At 47.7% G+C, this 15,480-nt stretch overlaps 1 protein-coding gene across 7 annotated transcripts in view; it reads left to right on the top strand.

The window, feature by feature from the left end:
- Window positions 1-15,480, top strand: part of BRSK2 (BR serine/threonine kinase 2) — a 585,161-nt gene that overhangs the window by 128,500 nt on the left and 441,181 nt on the right. The window contains exon 1 of one of the 7 annotated variants that reach the window (XM_070765093.1): window positions 2,553-2,792. The exons of the other annotated variants lie outside the window; for them this stretch is intronic. The gene's annotated coding sequence lies outside the window, so the exon portion shown is untranslated. Of the gene's footprint in view, window positions 1-2,552; window positions 2,793-15,480 lie in introns of those variants that run through there. 7 annotated transcript variants of the gene reach the window in all.

Here is a 15,480-nt window from a genome sequence, read left to right as displayed (position 1 = left end):
CCCGGACGTTTATCCAAATTCTGCTTCGTGTTTTGGACTGCATCATTTGGCTTGCTGTTTCTCCCAGCAGTCATTGATGGTAGGTAGTGAAGACTGCTGTGTTTTACCGTCACAGCAAGTTGGAAGACTCAGAAGATAGATGCGGTCCATCATCCTCTGCTTCGTTGTGAGCTACTACAAATGGATTGGCAATAAAGAATTTTCTGCTGGGTTTTTTTCCCCTCCCCTGTAGTATAACCAGTCATCTTTTTATCTGCTAAAAAGAACAGCTGCTGGACAGCAGAGGCATTCCCATTCCAGCTGTTGCACAATAATAAAGCATGATGTAGATAATTTGTAAAGCTGTCCAAAAATAGATGCTTCCTTTCTTAACAGGGATTGGGTACTGCTCTTAGCAGACTTCCCTGGAAGGGCGCTCCACCAACTACAGCGTTGAAATGTTTTTGGAGCAAAGGTGCAAGAGACCAGTTCAGTAGTGTTAAATGTGCTGGATGGATTTAGACCTTGCTAATCTTTGAAATTTTCTGCAAAAGTAGCTTTTGGAGACCAGATTATGTCCCTGATTATAAAGCTGTGGTTTTTGGAATATGAGGGAGCAGAGCAGCAGGTAACAGACTTAGCAAAACGAACAATAGTCTTTTCCATTTAGCAATTACATTCTGGGAAATGGGATCAGAAGATAGATCACCTTTGCCATTTACAATGCTTTCTGTTGTAAAAGACTGCACAACCATTATCTTATATTGTACATCTGGAAGTACATCAATTTGCTCTTTTGCCTGCTCTTTCAGAATTATAACTTAATAGAGCAAGGCTATTTCTTTGCTGATCTACTCCTCTCCAGTTGCCCACAGGAAGCAAACTTTCTCTTCATCAGTAGTAATTCCTACCTATCTGTATCTTTCTAATATGTATTTTATTTGCTTAATACAACTCACCTACTAAATAAATGACAGATTTTTATCTCAATAACAATAGGAACACCATAAATTAGCAGGAAAAACGACCCTCCAGCATAATCTGTTGAATTCATATCTTGATGAGAGAATCTCACATCCACTAATCAAAGACAGATAGGATGTAAATATACCAAATGGGATAATTAATATGTGTACAAACCTAGAGACAGATGCCATCAGGAACGTATGAAGCAATCTATAAGAAAAATCATAAGGCCCTACGTTTTAATTGGCACTAGGGTATTAGCAAATTACTCTAGAGATACAGTACATGGACTGTTTTTCGTGACCTCTTTGGGTCTCAATATGCATATTGATCTTTTCTTTTGATTTTGTCCGCAATAGTTTTTCCCGCTTTTATTATTCCTGGTCCTGGGTTTTTTCTTACATAATCCCAGAAATTGCTGAGAAGTATAGAGTTCCCTAAAGATTCCAATGCAAATTTCATTCACATCTATGAGGGTTATCCAGAAAGTATGTAACTCTTGCGGGGAATGTTTGCAGGGGAAATTGGTATTGATATCGTGTAGATGGAAGCCAGCGGATCATCAACTGGTGTTGTAGTGAAGGTTAGAGATGAGTGTCCTCATTCTGTTTCCCTCCAAGTACAAAGTGTGCACTATAATATGATCGAAACATTTAACTGAATTTAAACATGCCTGGGATAAACATATATCCATCCTAAGATAAAATACAGGAAATAGTATAAGGGCAGACTAGATGGACCATGAGGTCTTTTTCTGCCGTCAGTCTTCTATGTTTCTATGTTTCTAATATGCTACCTGAATGTTAGAGGCATGAACACTGCTGCATTGGGTGCCCAAGATGCTTACTGAAGCACACAAAATCGACAGTCAGTGCCGCCCGAGAATTCTTGACCATTTTGAGATTTAAGGTGAGGCTTTTCTCAACTGTATAGTGACAGGAGATGAAACCTGGGCTTATCACCATACTCCAGAGAGCAAACATCAATCAATGCAGTGGTGTCATACCCATTCATCTTCAGCCAAAAAGTTCAAAACTCAGCAATCGGCAAGAAAAATCTTGGGCACCCATCACACACCAAACATGGGCACCCATCACAGCAGCGTTCATGCCCTTAGCATTTAGGTAGCATATTACAGTGCACACTTCGGGAGATTGTGAGTTATGAAAAATGGCTGGGTGATCACTCTTGTTCAGCCCTAGAAAAGAAGCATGTCTGAAATCTTGCCATGAAAATTTCAGGGATTTGTTTAGGCAGCCTAAAGGAGTCAACACCAATGCGAAGGCACTTACAAAAAACTGTAATTGGATGATTCAGCGTTAAGTTCATTCAGGCTCAGGGAGTAACAGCTGCAAACATGAATTTGGGAAGCAATTTCCCTCTAAGTCAGATTGACCAGTGATCCCGAGTTTGGTTACTTCTGACCTCTAGCTTCCCAGAGCAGGAATCTCAAATTATTTGCCCTGCTAACACATTCCTACAACTCTTCTCTGCCTGTAGTACTCTTTTATTTTGGGATGCACTGACTGGTTGACAGGTGTTCATGACATTTCATGACCTGCGAAGTGCAAAACCTTCTGGATACGTTCAGTATCTTGTAGCTGTTTTCTCCGCTAAGCAAAACACAACATCCCCAACCCTCTCCTTCTGATAAAGAAGAAAGCTCCTTTTGCACTCTTTCATGCCATAACATTTACTCCGTACTTTTAAGTCTTCAACGTTTTGTCGCTCACTCAGTGTAATGAAAATCAGATATCTGAATCCTGCCGGTGGATCTTATTTACCAAGCTTATCCTTGTTCCAACAGCGGGTATGAAACCGAGAGGAGTAATAAGTCATTCAGTATGGTGAATGTGGTGAATTAAAATGCATTAGGGGGAAAAAGGGGGTGGGGGAGGCCTTCACTGCTTTCCTTAGATCATTAGTGAAATAATAGAGTTTTGTCAAGCTAACAGTATTCATCCCAGTGTGTGCATGAATAGTTATGCTGTAGGGGAAAATTGCATTTTCTTTATATGAATGTACTGGATTTCTCGTATCCTAAATTGCTTTTTTGTCAAATGGAAGAGGAACAGGCAGTAGGCAGCGAAGGAACTCTCTGCCCTTTCTCTTTAAGACCTGCTGAGCATGGTGTGGGAGCAGACAATCTTTCCACCACCAACCACTCATGCAATTTATGTTGTAATTTGCTACACCAATAAAGCTCCCCTCCACATGTCAGATGAAAGGGGTGCATAATAGCCCATTGTTTGCAGCCTTCCTGAATAGTATTTCAGCATTGTCTTAGTTCTCTTTCCGAAGAGAACTTAACACTCTGGGTTTTCTTAGAACAAAGCCTCTCAGCAGCACCAACAGCTAGTCATAGGAAATGTTAGATTTTTGTAACAGTTACACATGGGTGAGCTGGACTTTGAAACCCCCAAGCCAAAATACTAAAAGCGTATATTCTCCTTGGACGTGACCATTCAGATAAAGCAGATTGATTGTAGCAAAACTGTGAAGCCACGATGAAAGAATTTCAGTGATAATGAGCTGTATTTATGGTATACCCGTGTCACATTTATTGTGCCTTTTTCTTCTGCTCATTGTAAAAAAAAGAAGAAGAAGAGCTAGACAGAATTATCTTTCGAGTGGGAGAGCTAGTCTGTTCCCTGTTTTTGCATGTTTACTTTTGACCCTGTGAAAACAAACTTTCACAGTATATACTGCAACTACAGCTACATTGCCGTCTGGTCACTTGCTTTGAAGTGCTGGGTAGGGAGGTTTTTGCAGAGGGACTACAATTTTTGTGCCTAGTCATTTTGGCTGGTTGCATCATGTAGGCAGGATTTGAATGTCTTCAGAGTAACCATAGTAACAGAAGGCCATTTAAATTTTGCTGAAGGAGAATTATTTTTTCTCTACTCAAAAACCCTAAACGAAACTGTGAAGGGAAAACAAAACCCCAAATATCTTTTTAATTGAGAAAAAAAACCCAAATCTCTTTGATTTTTAAAAAGAATTGCATTTATTTTATCAGAAGGGACCTTGGAGATCTTCTAGTCTAGCCCCCTGCTCAAGCATATATCCGTGATGGCACGTAGAGCCATACCTGAGGGCATGCAAGGCATTGCCCTATGTCAGCCCCAGCGCTGGCCAGCTGATTTTCAGCCTTCTGGAGAGCAGGTGGAGGCCATTTTCGTACTCCTCAGGCTTTAAGAAAGCCTCCAGAGCCTACGGACAGCAGAAAAAAGATCCAATGGGCCTACTGAAAGTTTGGATAGGGCCCATTTTTCGCCATCCACATGCTCCGAAGGCTTTCCATAAGCTTGGGGAGGATGAAAAACAGCCCAACGGGCCTACCAGAAGTTCGGAAGCTTCAGTGAAGTTTGCACACATGCGTGGGGGATGGAGCATGGGGAGATGTATGCATGTACAGGGGGAGGGTTACATTATGGGTGTGGACTCACGAACACATGCGCCATTTTGGCTCCCGAGCAAAAAAAAAAAGGTTCGCCATCACTGCCCTATGCCATTTCAGACAAATGATTGTCCAATTTAAAAACTGTTTTGGTGGTTAATTGTTATCACTGTTAGGAAGTTTCTCCTTAATTTCAGGTTTCTTCTCTCCTTGGTTAGTTTCCATTCATTGTTGCTTTTCTTTGCACTTTTCCCAAAGTTTCAACATTTTTTTTGTAATGGGTGACCAAAACTGGATGCAGTATTCCGAGTCTTCGGAGAGGGGCGGCATACAAATCTAAATAATAATAATAATAATAATAATAATAATAATAATAATAATAATAATAATAATAATAGCAATAGCATTTAGACTTATATACCGCTTCATAGTGCTTTACAGCCCTCTCTAGCGGTTTACAGAGAATAAGCATATTGCCCCAACAATCTGGGTCCTCATTTTACCAACCTTAGAAGGATGGAAGACTAAGTCAACCTTGAGCCTACTGAGATTTGATCTGCCAAACTGCTAGCAGCCGGTGATCAGCAGAAGTAGCTTGGAGTACCGCAGTCTAAACACTGCACCACCAAGGCTCTATGTGCACTAAGGCTTTATAAAGCAGTACTAATACTTCACATGATTTTGGTTCTACAATATGCCTATGCTTATAAAACCATTAGCTTTTTTGGCTGCTGCCGTACATTGCTGACTCATGTTTATGTCAAGGATGAAATGCTACCGGTTCGGCCTAGTTCAGGCGTATTGGTAGCAGCAGATGCTGGTGGTTTGGAAAACTGGTAGCGGCAGCAGCACAAGGCTCCACCCACCTCCCTGGACATCAGCATTTTCTTGTTTTTAACCCTCTGTGCATCTCAAAGCCTTCTGCAAAGTGCATGCTTCTGAACCGGTAGGGAATCATCCACTAGGACTCCAAGGTCCCTCTCACTGTTACGGTTTTTGAGGCAGGTTTTGCCTAATCTGTACTTGTACCTTTGGATTTTCCTGCCCAGGTGTAAAATCTTGTTTTTCTCCACATTAAATTTAATTTTATTGAATAGGACCCATTGTTCCAGTCTGTCAAAATCTTTTCGGATCTTGAGCCTATCTTCTAGGGCAGTGTTTCCCAACCTTGGCAACTTGAAGAGATCTGGACTTCAACTCCCAGAATTCCCCAGCCAGCATTTGCTGGCTGTGGAATTCTGGGAGTTGAAGTCCAGATCTCTTCAAGTTGCCAAGGTTGGGAAACACTGTTCTAGGGTGTTAGCTATTCCGGCCAGCTTAGTTTTATCTGCAAATTTGATGAGTTCCCGTTCTATTCCCTCATCTAAGTCATTAATGAAAAAATTGAAGAGTACTGGGCCTAAGATGGAATCTTGTGGTATCCCATTGCTTTCTTCCCTCCATGTAGATGTAGTACCAATCCTAACATAACTTGCTTTCAATTAGGTCAGATTCACATCAATTCATGAAATAAATGTTTGTTCCCTTTTGATCATCTAGCTACACTGCTTGATAGATTTTTCTTCTATACTTTATGTGCCTTTCCTATAAATCTAAAATACTACATTCCTGATAAAATAATGCAAAAATTCTAAAAGATTTAAGATATAATTTAGTATACAGTGTTCCCTTGACTTTGGCGGGGGATGCGTTGCAAGACCGCCCGCGAAAGTCAAATTTCCACAAAGTAGAGATGCGGAAGTAAATACACAAGCCTTCCCTTAACACTTTAAACCCCTAAATTACAATTTCCCATTCCCTTAAAAACCATTTAGATTATTACTCACCATGTTTATTTGTTAAAGTTTATTAAAAGAATATTTATTAAAGGCGGACAAAAGTTTGGCGATGACATATGACGTCATCGGGCGGGAAAAACTGTGGTATAGAAAAAAAACCCCACAAAGTGTTTTTTAATTAATATTTTTTGAAAAACCATGTTATAGACTTTTTGCGAAATACAGACCTGCAAAAATCGAGGGAACACTGTAATATCCTGCTGTTAAAGGATTTTCTTATTATTCTCAAAGTCAGTCTACAGTTAAATTGGTATTCTATAGAAATGGTACTTGAAGTATACTACTTAATCTGTCCCAATTGTCTGCGGTATACTAGATGCTGATAGCGGATTAAAAATAAAGTTGTATGAACAGGTTTACAATCTAAATTAAAGTACAGGAGGACATCGGGCAGAGAATAGCAAGTAGGGAAAAAGAAAATGTTTATTTTGGGGGGGAAAAAAGACAAAGCCCAAATGATTTTTTGGATTACTCTTATAATTGAAAGCTTTAGGCTTTGTTTTATCTAAATAGATTTGATTATTTTTAGGCATGGTGATGAATGTTGTTCAGCCTTTCTTCTGTCCAGAATGAGGTACAGCAGGTTATAGAGGCTTCGTATACCATGTTTTCTCAAAAATAAGACATCCCTGATGAATATAGATATTCTTCTCCATCCCGGGTGGGCTGCTAGCCAGAATTCTAAATTGGGCTTGCCGCTGCGGCTTGTGAGGCCAGGGCGATTTTGCTTCTGCACCCATGGAGATAGCAAAATTGCGCATGGAGCCACAGGTGCACCCGTGTTTCAGTGAGATCTTTTTGCTTCTGCGCATGGCGAATAATTTATGTAATAGAGGAACTAAGATGAGTAAAGGCCTGGAAAACTAAAACATGTGAGGAATGGTTGCTAGATTTGTGTATGGCTAATCTAGAGAAAAGAGGGACTAGGGTGACATGATAGTAGTAGGCCAGTATTTGAGGAACTGCCACAAAGAAGAAGGGGGGGGGGTCAACTTATTTTCCAAAGCATCAGAGGGCAGGACAAGAAACAATCGATGGAAACTAATTCTATGAGAGAGAAAAAACCTAGAACTTAGGAGAAATTTCATGACAGAACAATGAATCAGTGGAACAATTTGCAAGTAGCCCAGGTCCCAGATGGGTATGGTTAGCTAATGAGAGGCTAAATAGCTTGGAACAGATCTATACTAGTCTTTGTTGATAATTATAATTCAATACAAAAATAGTTTATCGCAAGAGCAACTGCCGGCAAAGGCTTTTGAATTCGGGCTGAAAGACGAAAGCAGAAACAGTATACAGTGGAACCCCGACTTACGAAATTAATTGGTTCCGGAAGGAGGCTCGCACGTCGAAAAGCTCGTATGTCGAAACATTGTTTCCCATAGGAAACAATGTAAAAGCAATTAATGCGTGCAAGCCTGAGGGCTGAGGGGAAAAGACGTCGGCTGAAGCGGGGAAGTTCGCCAGGAGTCAGCAAAGAAGCCGCGCGTGTGTTTTAAAAGATCAGAGGGTGGGGAGGCTTTCAATCAGCCCCCGAGCCCCCAACCCGGGCTCGGGGGCTGATTGAAAGCCTCCCCATGCCGGCTCCGATCTTTTAAAACACACGCGCGGCTTCTTCGCTGACTCCTAAAGCGGGGAAGTTCGCCAGGAGTCAGCAAAGAAGCCGCGCGTGTGTTTTAAAACATCGGAGCCGGCATGGGGAGGCTTTCAATCAGCCCCCGAGCCCCCAACCCGGACTCGGGGGTTGATTGAAAGCCTCCCCATGCCGGCTCCGATGTTTTAAAACACACGCGCGGCTTCTTTGCTGACTCCTAAAGCGGGGAAGTTCGCCAGGAGTCAGCAAAGAAGCCGCACGTGTGTTTTAAAACATCGGAGCTGGCATGGGGAGGCTTTCAATCAGCCCCCGAGCCCCCAACCCGGACTCGGGGGTTGATTGAAAGCCTCCCCATGCCGGCTCCGATGTTTTAAAACACACGCGCGGCTTCTTTGCTGACTCCTAAAGCGGGGAAGTTCACCAGGAGTCAGCAAAGAAGCCGCGCGTGTGTTTTAAAACATCGGAGCCGGCATGGGGAGGCTTTCAATCAGCCCCCGAGCCCCCAACCCGGACTCGGGGGTTGATTGAAAGCCTCCCCATGCCGGCTCCGATGTTTTAAAACACACGCGCGGCTTCTTTGCTGACTCCTAAAGCGGGGAAGTTCGCCAGGAGTCAGCAAAGAAGCCGCGCGTGTATTTTAAAACATCGGAGCCGGCATGGGGAGGCTTTCAATCAGCCCCCGAGCCCCCAACCCGGACTCGGGGGTTTATTGAAAGCCTTCCCATGCCGGCTCCGATGTTTTAAAACACACGCGCGGCTTCTTTGCTGACTCCTGGCGAACTTCCCCGCTTTAGGAGTCAGCGGAAAAGCCGCGTGTGTGTTCTAAAAGATCGGAGCCAGCCTGGGGAAGCTTTCCATGCTGGCTCCGATCTTTCAAAACCGGCGCGTGGCTTCTTTGCTGCTCCTAAAGCGGGGACGGCCCCCCCCCACCCCCAAGCAGAAGCCAAGGACCCCCCCACCCCCAAGCAGAAGCCAAGTGAATGCTTACCAAGTGGGATACTACGAGCAGAGAGGAGCCGGGCGCTTCCTTGCCTTCCTTCCTTCGCTGCCGAAAGTGTCAGGGAGGCGTGGCTCGTATCCCGGATGTGAGCTCGGGAGGCGAACGGAAATGACGCTCCCTCCCAAGCTCTTATCTCGAGTTGCTCGCAAGTGGAGCAGCTCGTATGTCGGGGTTCCACTGTACTCCGTCCCATAATTGCGTAAACCAGATTACCCTGAAACACCGGTGTCACCAGAAAAAAAACTTCATCACTGCAGGTTCAACACTGAGTGCTTCATCACTGGAGGTTTTTAAGAAAATATTTTTAAGAAGAGACTGGGCAGCCACTTGTCTGAAATGGTGTACAACAGTGATGGTGAACCTTTTTTTCCTCGGATGCCGAAAGAGCATGCATGTGCCCTATTATGCATGTACAAATGCCCACATCCATACCTCAATGCCTGGGGAGGGCAAAAACAGCTTTCCCTGCCCCCCAAAGAAGCCTTCTGGAGGCGGGAAACAGCCTGTGTCCCAACTTCTGGTGTGCCTAGTAGGCTTGTGTTTCACCCTCCCCAGGCTCCAAAGAATTCCCTGGAGCCGCGGGACAGTAAAAATGCCCTCCTCTATCCCCCTGGAGACTCTCTGGAAGCCAAAAACTCCTTCACATTTTTGTGCAAGCCAAAAATCAGCTGACCAGCAAACACATGCACTTTGAAACTGAGCTAGGGCAACGGCTCATGTGCCAGCAGATATGGCTCCATGTGCCACCTGTGGCACCCGTGCCATAGGTTTGCCATCAGTGGTATAGGGCAGTGATGGTTAACCTTTTCAGCATTGAGGGCTGAAGCTAGAGTGCACGTGCCAGTGTGCCAGAATCTGGAAGAGAGCAGCTGGCCGGCACATATGCACATGAGGGAACCCGGAAGAGCAGCTGACAATGCCACGCATACCCACAGAGAGGGCTCTGCGTGGCACCTCTGGTATGAGGACAATTATTATTATTATTATTATTATTATTATTATTATTATTATTATTATTTATTAGATTTGTATGCCACCCCTCTCTGAAGACTTGGGGCAGCTCACAACAGTAATAAAAACAATATAGTAGTGGAACAAATCTAATATTAAAAAACATATAAAACCCTATCATTATTTAAAAAATCAAAGGCTCTTCGCCTGGGGCCTGCCAAATGACATTGTTTAGTCGATGGGACCCGGAGAAGGCCAACTCTATGGGACCAATAAGTTTGCCATCGTAGGTACAGGGTCCCCTGCTTGAGCAGGGGGTTAGACTAGAAAATCTTCAAGGTCCTTTCCAGCCCTATTCTGAATCTGAATCTGTAATGGTGGGAAGTGGGAAAGACATTTTGTGACAGGGGGAATAAAGAGAATGTCTAGGGGATGGTAGGATAAGAGAGGACACAGCCTGCAGTTGGGTAGTAGGTGTGGCAATAAGCTTATAACAGGCCCTCCATCATCTGTAAAGGAGATGGAAGGAGAAATGCATTTCAGACTTGCGAGATTCTGTTAATGTAGCTTCACGATAAAATAGAATTAGTTTATTTCCTGTCTAGTCTGAATGGACACCAGTAAGGCTAACATTATTTTCTTGCATATCACATTCTCTCCAGTAAAAATAAACCTGCAGCCATCTTCTTCATTTTTCTTTCTTGAGGTGATTTTTCTCATATAAGAAAAGACTATACCAGTGATGGCAAAACTTTTTTGGTTCGTGTGGGTCAAAACGGAGGGGGGGATTGTGGGGGTCATGTGGGCACGTGCCCAGACCCATAATTCCATGCGGGGTGAAGAGGGCTGCGCATGACACATGACACTCACTCCCGGCATGTGATGGCATGCTGTTTTTCGCTCTCCCCAAGTTCCAGAGCCTTTTTAGGCAAACAGACTGTTTCTGGCCTCTAGAAGGCCTCTGGAGCGGGGAGGCCATTTTCGCCCTCCCCAGGTTGCTACAAAAGCTCTGAAGCATAGGGAGAGCAAAAAACAGGCCTTCCCCACACCCTCCAGAGGCTGGAAACAGCTTGTTTCCGGACTCCCAGTGGACTCAAAAGGTCCAAAAATCAACTGAGCAGCACACGCATGCGTACTGGACCTGAGCTCACGTGCCTACTGATATGGCTCTGCATGGCACTAGTGACACGCATGCTGTAGGTTCGCCATCACTGGACTAGACTAACTCTTAGACTAGACTAGGACACCAGAGTTACAAATGCTAATACTAGTTTATTGCAAGGTTATGGTAATGGAATTTTGCAAATCTAAATACCCTTTCTTCCTCCCTTCCTTCATCTGCATGAGAGCTATAGAAGGCCATACCTAAGATGCTTACTCAAATTACATTTCTGCCCTGGACTCAGATTTCTTTTATCTGACCATTGCTTTGGTTGCAGCTCTTCCTTCTGTTCTTTATGATTATTCCTATTTCCCATTACACTTTTCTAAAACTCTTTAGTGAAACATTTCACAAAAGATTTGGCAAATCTCTACTTTATCCTTTTTGACACTTTCAGCCCGATGCCTCTTCCTTATCTACATTAATATCAACATTCCTTGAGCTCATAAGAAACCTCATCTAATCTTGTTGCACCGGATGAAGCTGGGAGTCTTTAGGAAGAGAAATAGGGGTTTTAAGAGGTGAAAGTAATAACGTAAGTCTCCATCAAAAGAAGGTAAAAGCAGTCAACAGTTTGTCCTAAGTACACTTGGTGAATTTGAGACTCACAAAAGAAATGCTACATGGTTTATTCCCCCCTACCCCTGGTGTGTGTACACAGAGAGGGTGGGGATATAAAACATGATTTTTTTGTTCAAACCTGGTTTTTACATAAGAACAGTGGCCAAATTCCTATTCTATTCACTGAGGGAATGACAATTGCAGTGGCATTCCTGCTGGCTTCTAATTGGATTGGAGACTGAAATATAGAATTCCTATAATTATATTCTGCTATAGAACTACTTTGATAATTGAAAAGTTGAGAAATGTTTAAGAATGAGTTGCCAACTGGCTAACAGCAACAAACCCTATTGTGAAAAGTTCAGTTTGGTAGTAAGCATTTTAAGACTTTTGTGGTAATGGAAGTTAAATGATGTTACAGTGATCCCTCGAGTTTCGCGATCTCGAGTTTCGCGAAACGCTATATCGCGAGTTTTCTACCCGGAAGTAACACCACCATCTGCACGCATGCGTAGATGGTGGAGTTTGCATTACCGCCGGGCAGATCAGCTGCTAGGCGGCCAAAGGAACCTTCCCTGGGTCTTCCCGCCGGCATGGGGGGCTTCCTAGCACCCCCCGAACCCCCAACCCGGGTTTGGGGGGGTGCTAGGAAGCCCCCCATGCCGGGGGAGACCTTTTAAAACACCCGTGCCGCTTCCCAGCTGAGTCCTGAAGCCAAGCGCAGAAGTTCGCCTTTGGCGCTTGGCTTCAGGACTCAGCTGGGAAGGGCGCGGCTGTTTGAAAAGGTGGCAGTCGGCCTGGGGGGCTTCCCAGTACCCCCCCCCAACCCTGTCTCCTGCCGCCGGTTTAGCCAGGAGAGGAGCGGCAAAGTGACTTGGAGGAATGGGAAACTCAAACCGCCCAGTTTCAGCTTTCCATTCCTCCACGTCACTTCGCCGCTCCTTCTGGCTGGTGGGGGGGGGAGTTAGGAAGGTTCTACTTCTCCCCCCCAGCCAAAAACTCAAAGCCTGTCTCCTGCCACACAGTTTAGCCAGGAGAGCAGCGGCGAAGTGACTTGAAGGAATGGGAAACTCAAACCGCCCGGTTTCAGCTTTCCATTCCTCCACGTCACTTTGCCGGGGGAGTCTGGGAGGGAAGATGACGCGCCGGCAGCACAGGGGCGAGGGGTGGGAGGCAAAGCTCTGCGGGTACAGCCCCTTTCGGCCAAGCCTCCCCCCCCCGCCAAGCAGCCAGGGAAGCCGAGCCGGGCGTGGAACATCGGCGCGGGAGGCAGGAGACGATCGGGCGACCGGAGCAGCAGCGCCGCCGCCGCCACGCCCGGCTCGGCTTCCCTGGCTGCGTGGCCGGGGAGGCTTGGCTGAAAGTGGCTGGAGCCGCAGAGCTTTGCCTCCCCCCCCCCTGTGCCGCCCGCGCGTCATCTTCCCTCCCAGACAAAAAGGCCACCCTTCGGCTCTGCAGTTTCAGTGGGGTTTCCCCGTTGCCCAGGGATTCCTGAACACACCACAGCCACCTCCGTTCGGGCGAAGGAATCCCTGGGCAACGGGGAAACCCCACTGAAACCGGGCGGGTTAAGCCTCCTTTGGCGACTGCGGAACTGCTTGCTGTCAACTTTGCACTGGGCAAAGAACTCTTCACCTCCCGCCAGGCACGGACGAAAGGCGTGGAAGTCTATTGTAGCAGCTGCTACAGCGGAGACATTTTGGGGGGGAGGCAGGAGGCAGGAGATCTGGCCCTTCACTTGCCCTCCCAGCAAAAGGCAAAGCCGCGCAGCTCCCCAGCCGCCAAAGGAGGCTTAACCCCACCCCTCTGTCCCACCCATCGCCCGTGGCCGGCAGAAAAGCGGGGATAGGCAGGAGGAGGTTATGCCGACCACGGGCGATGAGTGGGACAGAGGGGTGGGGTAAAGCCTCCTTTGGCGGCTGGGGAGCTGCGCGGCTTTGCCTTTTGCTGGGAGGGCAAGTGAAGGGCCAGATCTCCTGCCTCCTGCCTCCCCCCCCCCAATGTCTCCGCTGTAGCAGCTGCTACAATAGACTTCCACGCCTTTCGTCCGTGCCTGGCGGGAGGTGAAGAGTTCTTTGCCCAGTGCAAAGTTGACAGCAAGCAGTTCCGCAGTCGCCGAAGGAGGCTTAACCCGCCCGGTTTCAGTGGGGTTTCCCCGTTGCCCAGGGATTCCTGAACACACCACAGCCACCTCCGTTCGGGCGAAGGAATCCCTGGGCAACGGGGAAACCCCACTGAAACCGGGCGGGTTAAGCCTCCTTCGGCGACTGCGGAACTGCTTGCTGTCAACTTTGCACTGGGCAAAGAACTCTTCACCTCCCGCCAGGCACGGACGAAAGGCGTGGAAGTCTATTGTAGCAGCTGCTACAGCGGAGACATTTTGGGGGGGAGGCAGGAGGCAGGAGATCTGGCCCTTCACTTGCCCTCCCAGCAAAAGGCAAAGCCGCGCAGCTCCCCAGCCGCCAAAGGAGGCTTAACCCCACCCCTCTGTCCCACCCATCGCCCGTGGCCGGCAGAAAAGCGGGGATAGGCAGGAGGAGGTTATGCCGACCACGGGCGATGAGTGGGACAGAGGGGTGGGGTAAAGCCTCCTTTGGCGGCTGGGGAGCTGCGCGGCTTTGCCTTTTGCTGGGAGGGCAAGTGAAGGGCCAGATCTCCTGCCTCCTGCCTCCCCCCCCCCAATGTCTCCGCTGTAGCAGCTGCTACAATAGACTTCCACGCCTTTCGTCCGTGCCTGGCGGGAGGTGAAGAGTTCTTTGCCCAGTGCAAAGTTGACAGCAAGCAGTTCCGCAGTCGCCGAAGGAGGCTTAACCCGCCCGGTTTCAGTGGGGTTTCCCCGTTGCCCAGGGATTCCTGAACACACCACAGCCACCTCCGTTCGGGCGAAGGAATCCCTGGGCAACGGGGAAACCCCACTGAAACCGGGCGGGTTAAGCCTCCTTCGGCGACTGCGGAACTGCTTGCTGTCAACTTTGCACTGGGCAAAGAACTCTTCACCTCCCGCCAGGCACGGACGAAAGGCGTGGAAGTCTATTGTAGCAGCTGCTACAGCGGAGACATTTTGGGGGGGAGGCAGGAGGCAGGAGATCTGGCCCTTCACTTGCCCTCCCAGCAAAAGGCAAAGCCGCGCAGCTCCCCAGCCGCCAAAGGAGGCTTAACCCCACCCCTCTGTCCCACCCATCGCCCGTGGCCGGCAGAAAAGCGGGGATAGGCAGGAGGAGGTTATGCCGACCACGGGCGATGAGTGGGACAGAGGGGTGGGGTAAAGCCTCCTTTGGCGGCTGGGGAGCTGCGCGGCTTTGCCTTTTGCTGGGAGGGCAAGTGAAGGGCCAGATCTCCTGCCTCCTGCCTCCCCCCCCCAATGTCTCCGCTGTAGCAGCTGCTACAATAGACTTCCACGCCTTTCGTCCGTGCCTGGCGGGAGGTGAAGAGTTCTTTGCCCAGTGCAAAGTTGACAGCAAGCAGTTCCGCAGTCGCCGAAGGAGGCTTAACCCGCCCGGTTTCAGTGGGGTTTCCCCGTTGCCCAGGGATTCCTGAACACACCACAGCCACCTCCGTTCGGGCGAAAGAATCCCTGGGCAACGGGGAAACCCCACTGAAACCGGGCGGGTTAAGCCTCCTTCGGCGACTGCGGAACTGCTTGCTGTCAACTTTGCACTGGGCAAAGAACTCTTCACCTCCCGCCAGGCACGGACGAAAGGCGTGGAAGTCTATTGTAGCAGCTGCTACAGCGGAGACATTTTGGGGGGGAGGCAGGAGGCAGGAGATCTGGCCCTTCACTTGCCCTCCCAGCAAAAGGCAAAGCCGCGCAGCTCCCCAGCCGCCAAAGGAGGCTTAACCCCACCCCTCTGTCCCACCCATCGCCCGTGGCCGGCAGAAAAGCGGGGATAGGCAGGAGGAGGTTATGCCGACCACGGGCGATGAGTGGGACAGAGGGGTGGGGTAAAGCCTCCTTTGGCGGCTGGGGAGCTGCGCGGCTTTGCCTTTTGCTGGGAGGGCAAGTGAAGGGCCAGATCTCCTGCCTCCTGC

This window comes from Erythrolamprus reginae, chromosome 1, assembly GCF_031021105.1.
Source record: "Erythrolamprus reginae isolate rEryReg1 chromosome 1, rEryReg1.hap1, whole genome shotgun sequence".
NCBI classification, from domain to species: domain Eukaryota; kingdom Metazoa; phylum Chordata; class Lepidosauria; order Squamata; family Dipsadidae; genus Erythrolamprus; species Erythrolamprus reginae.
This window is presented reverse-complemented; position numbering and strand designations above follow the sequence as displayed.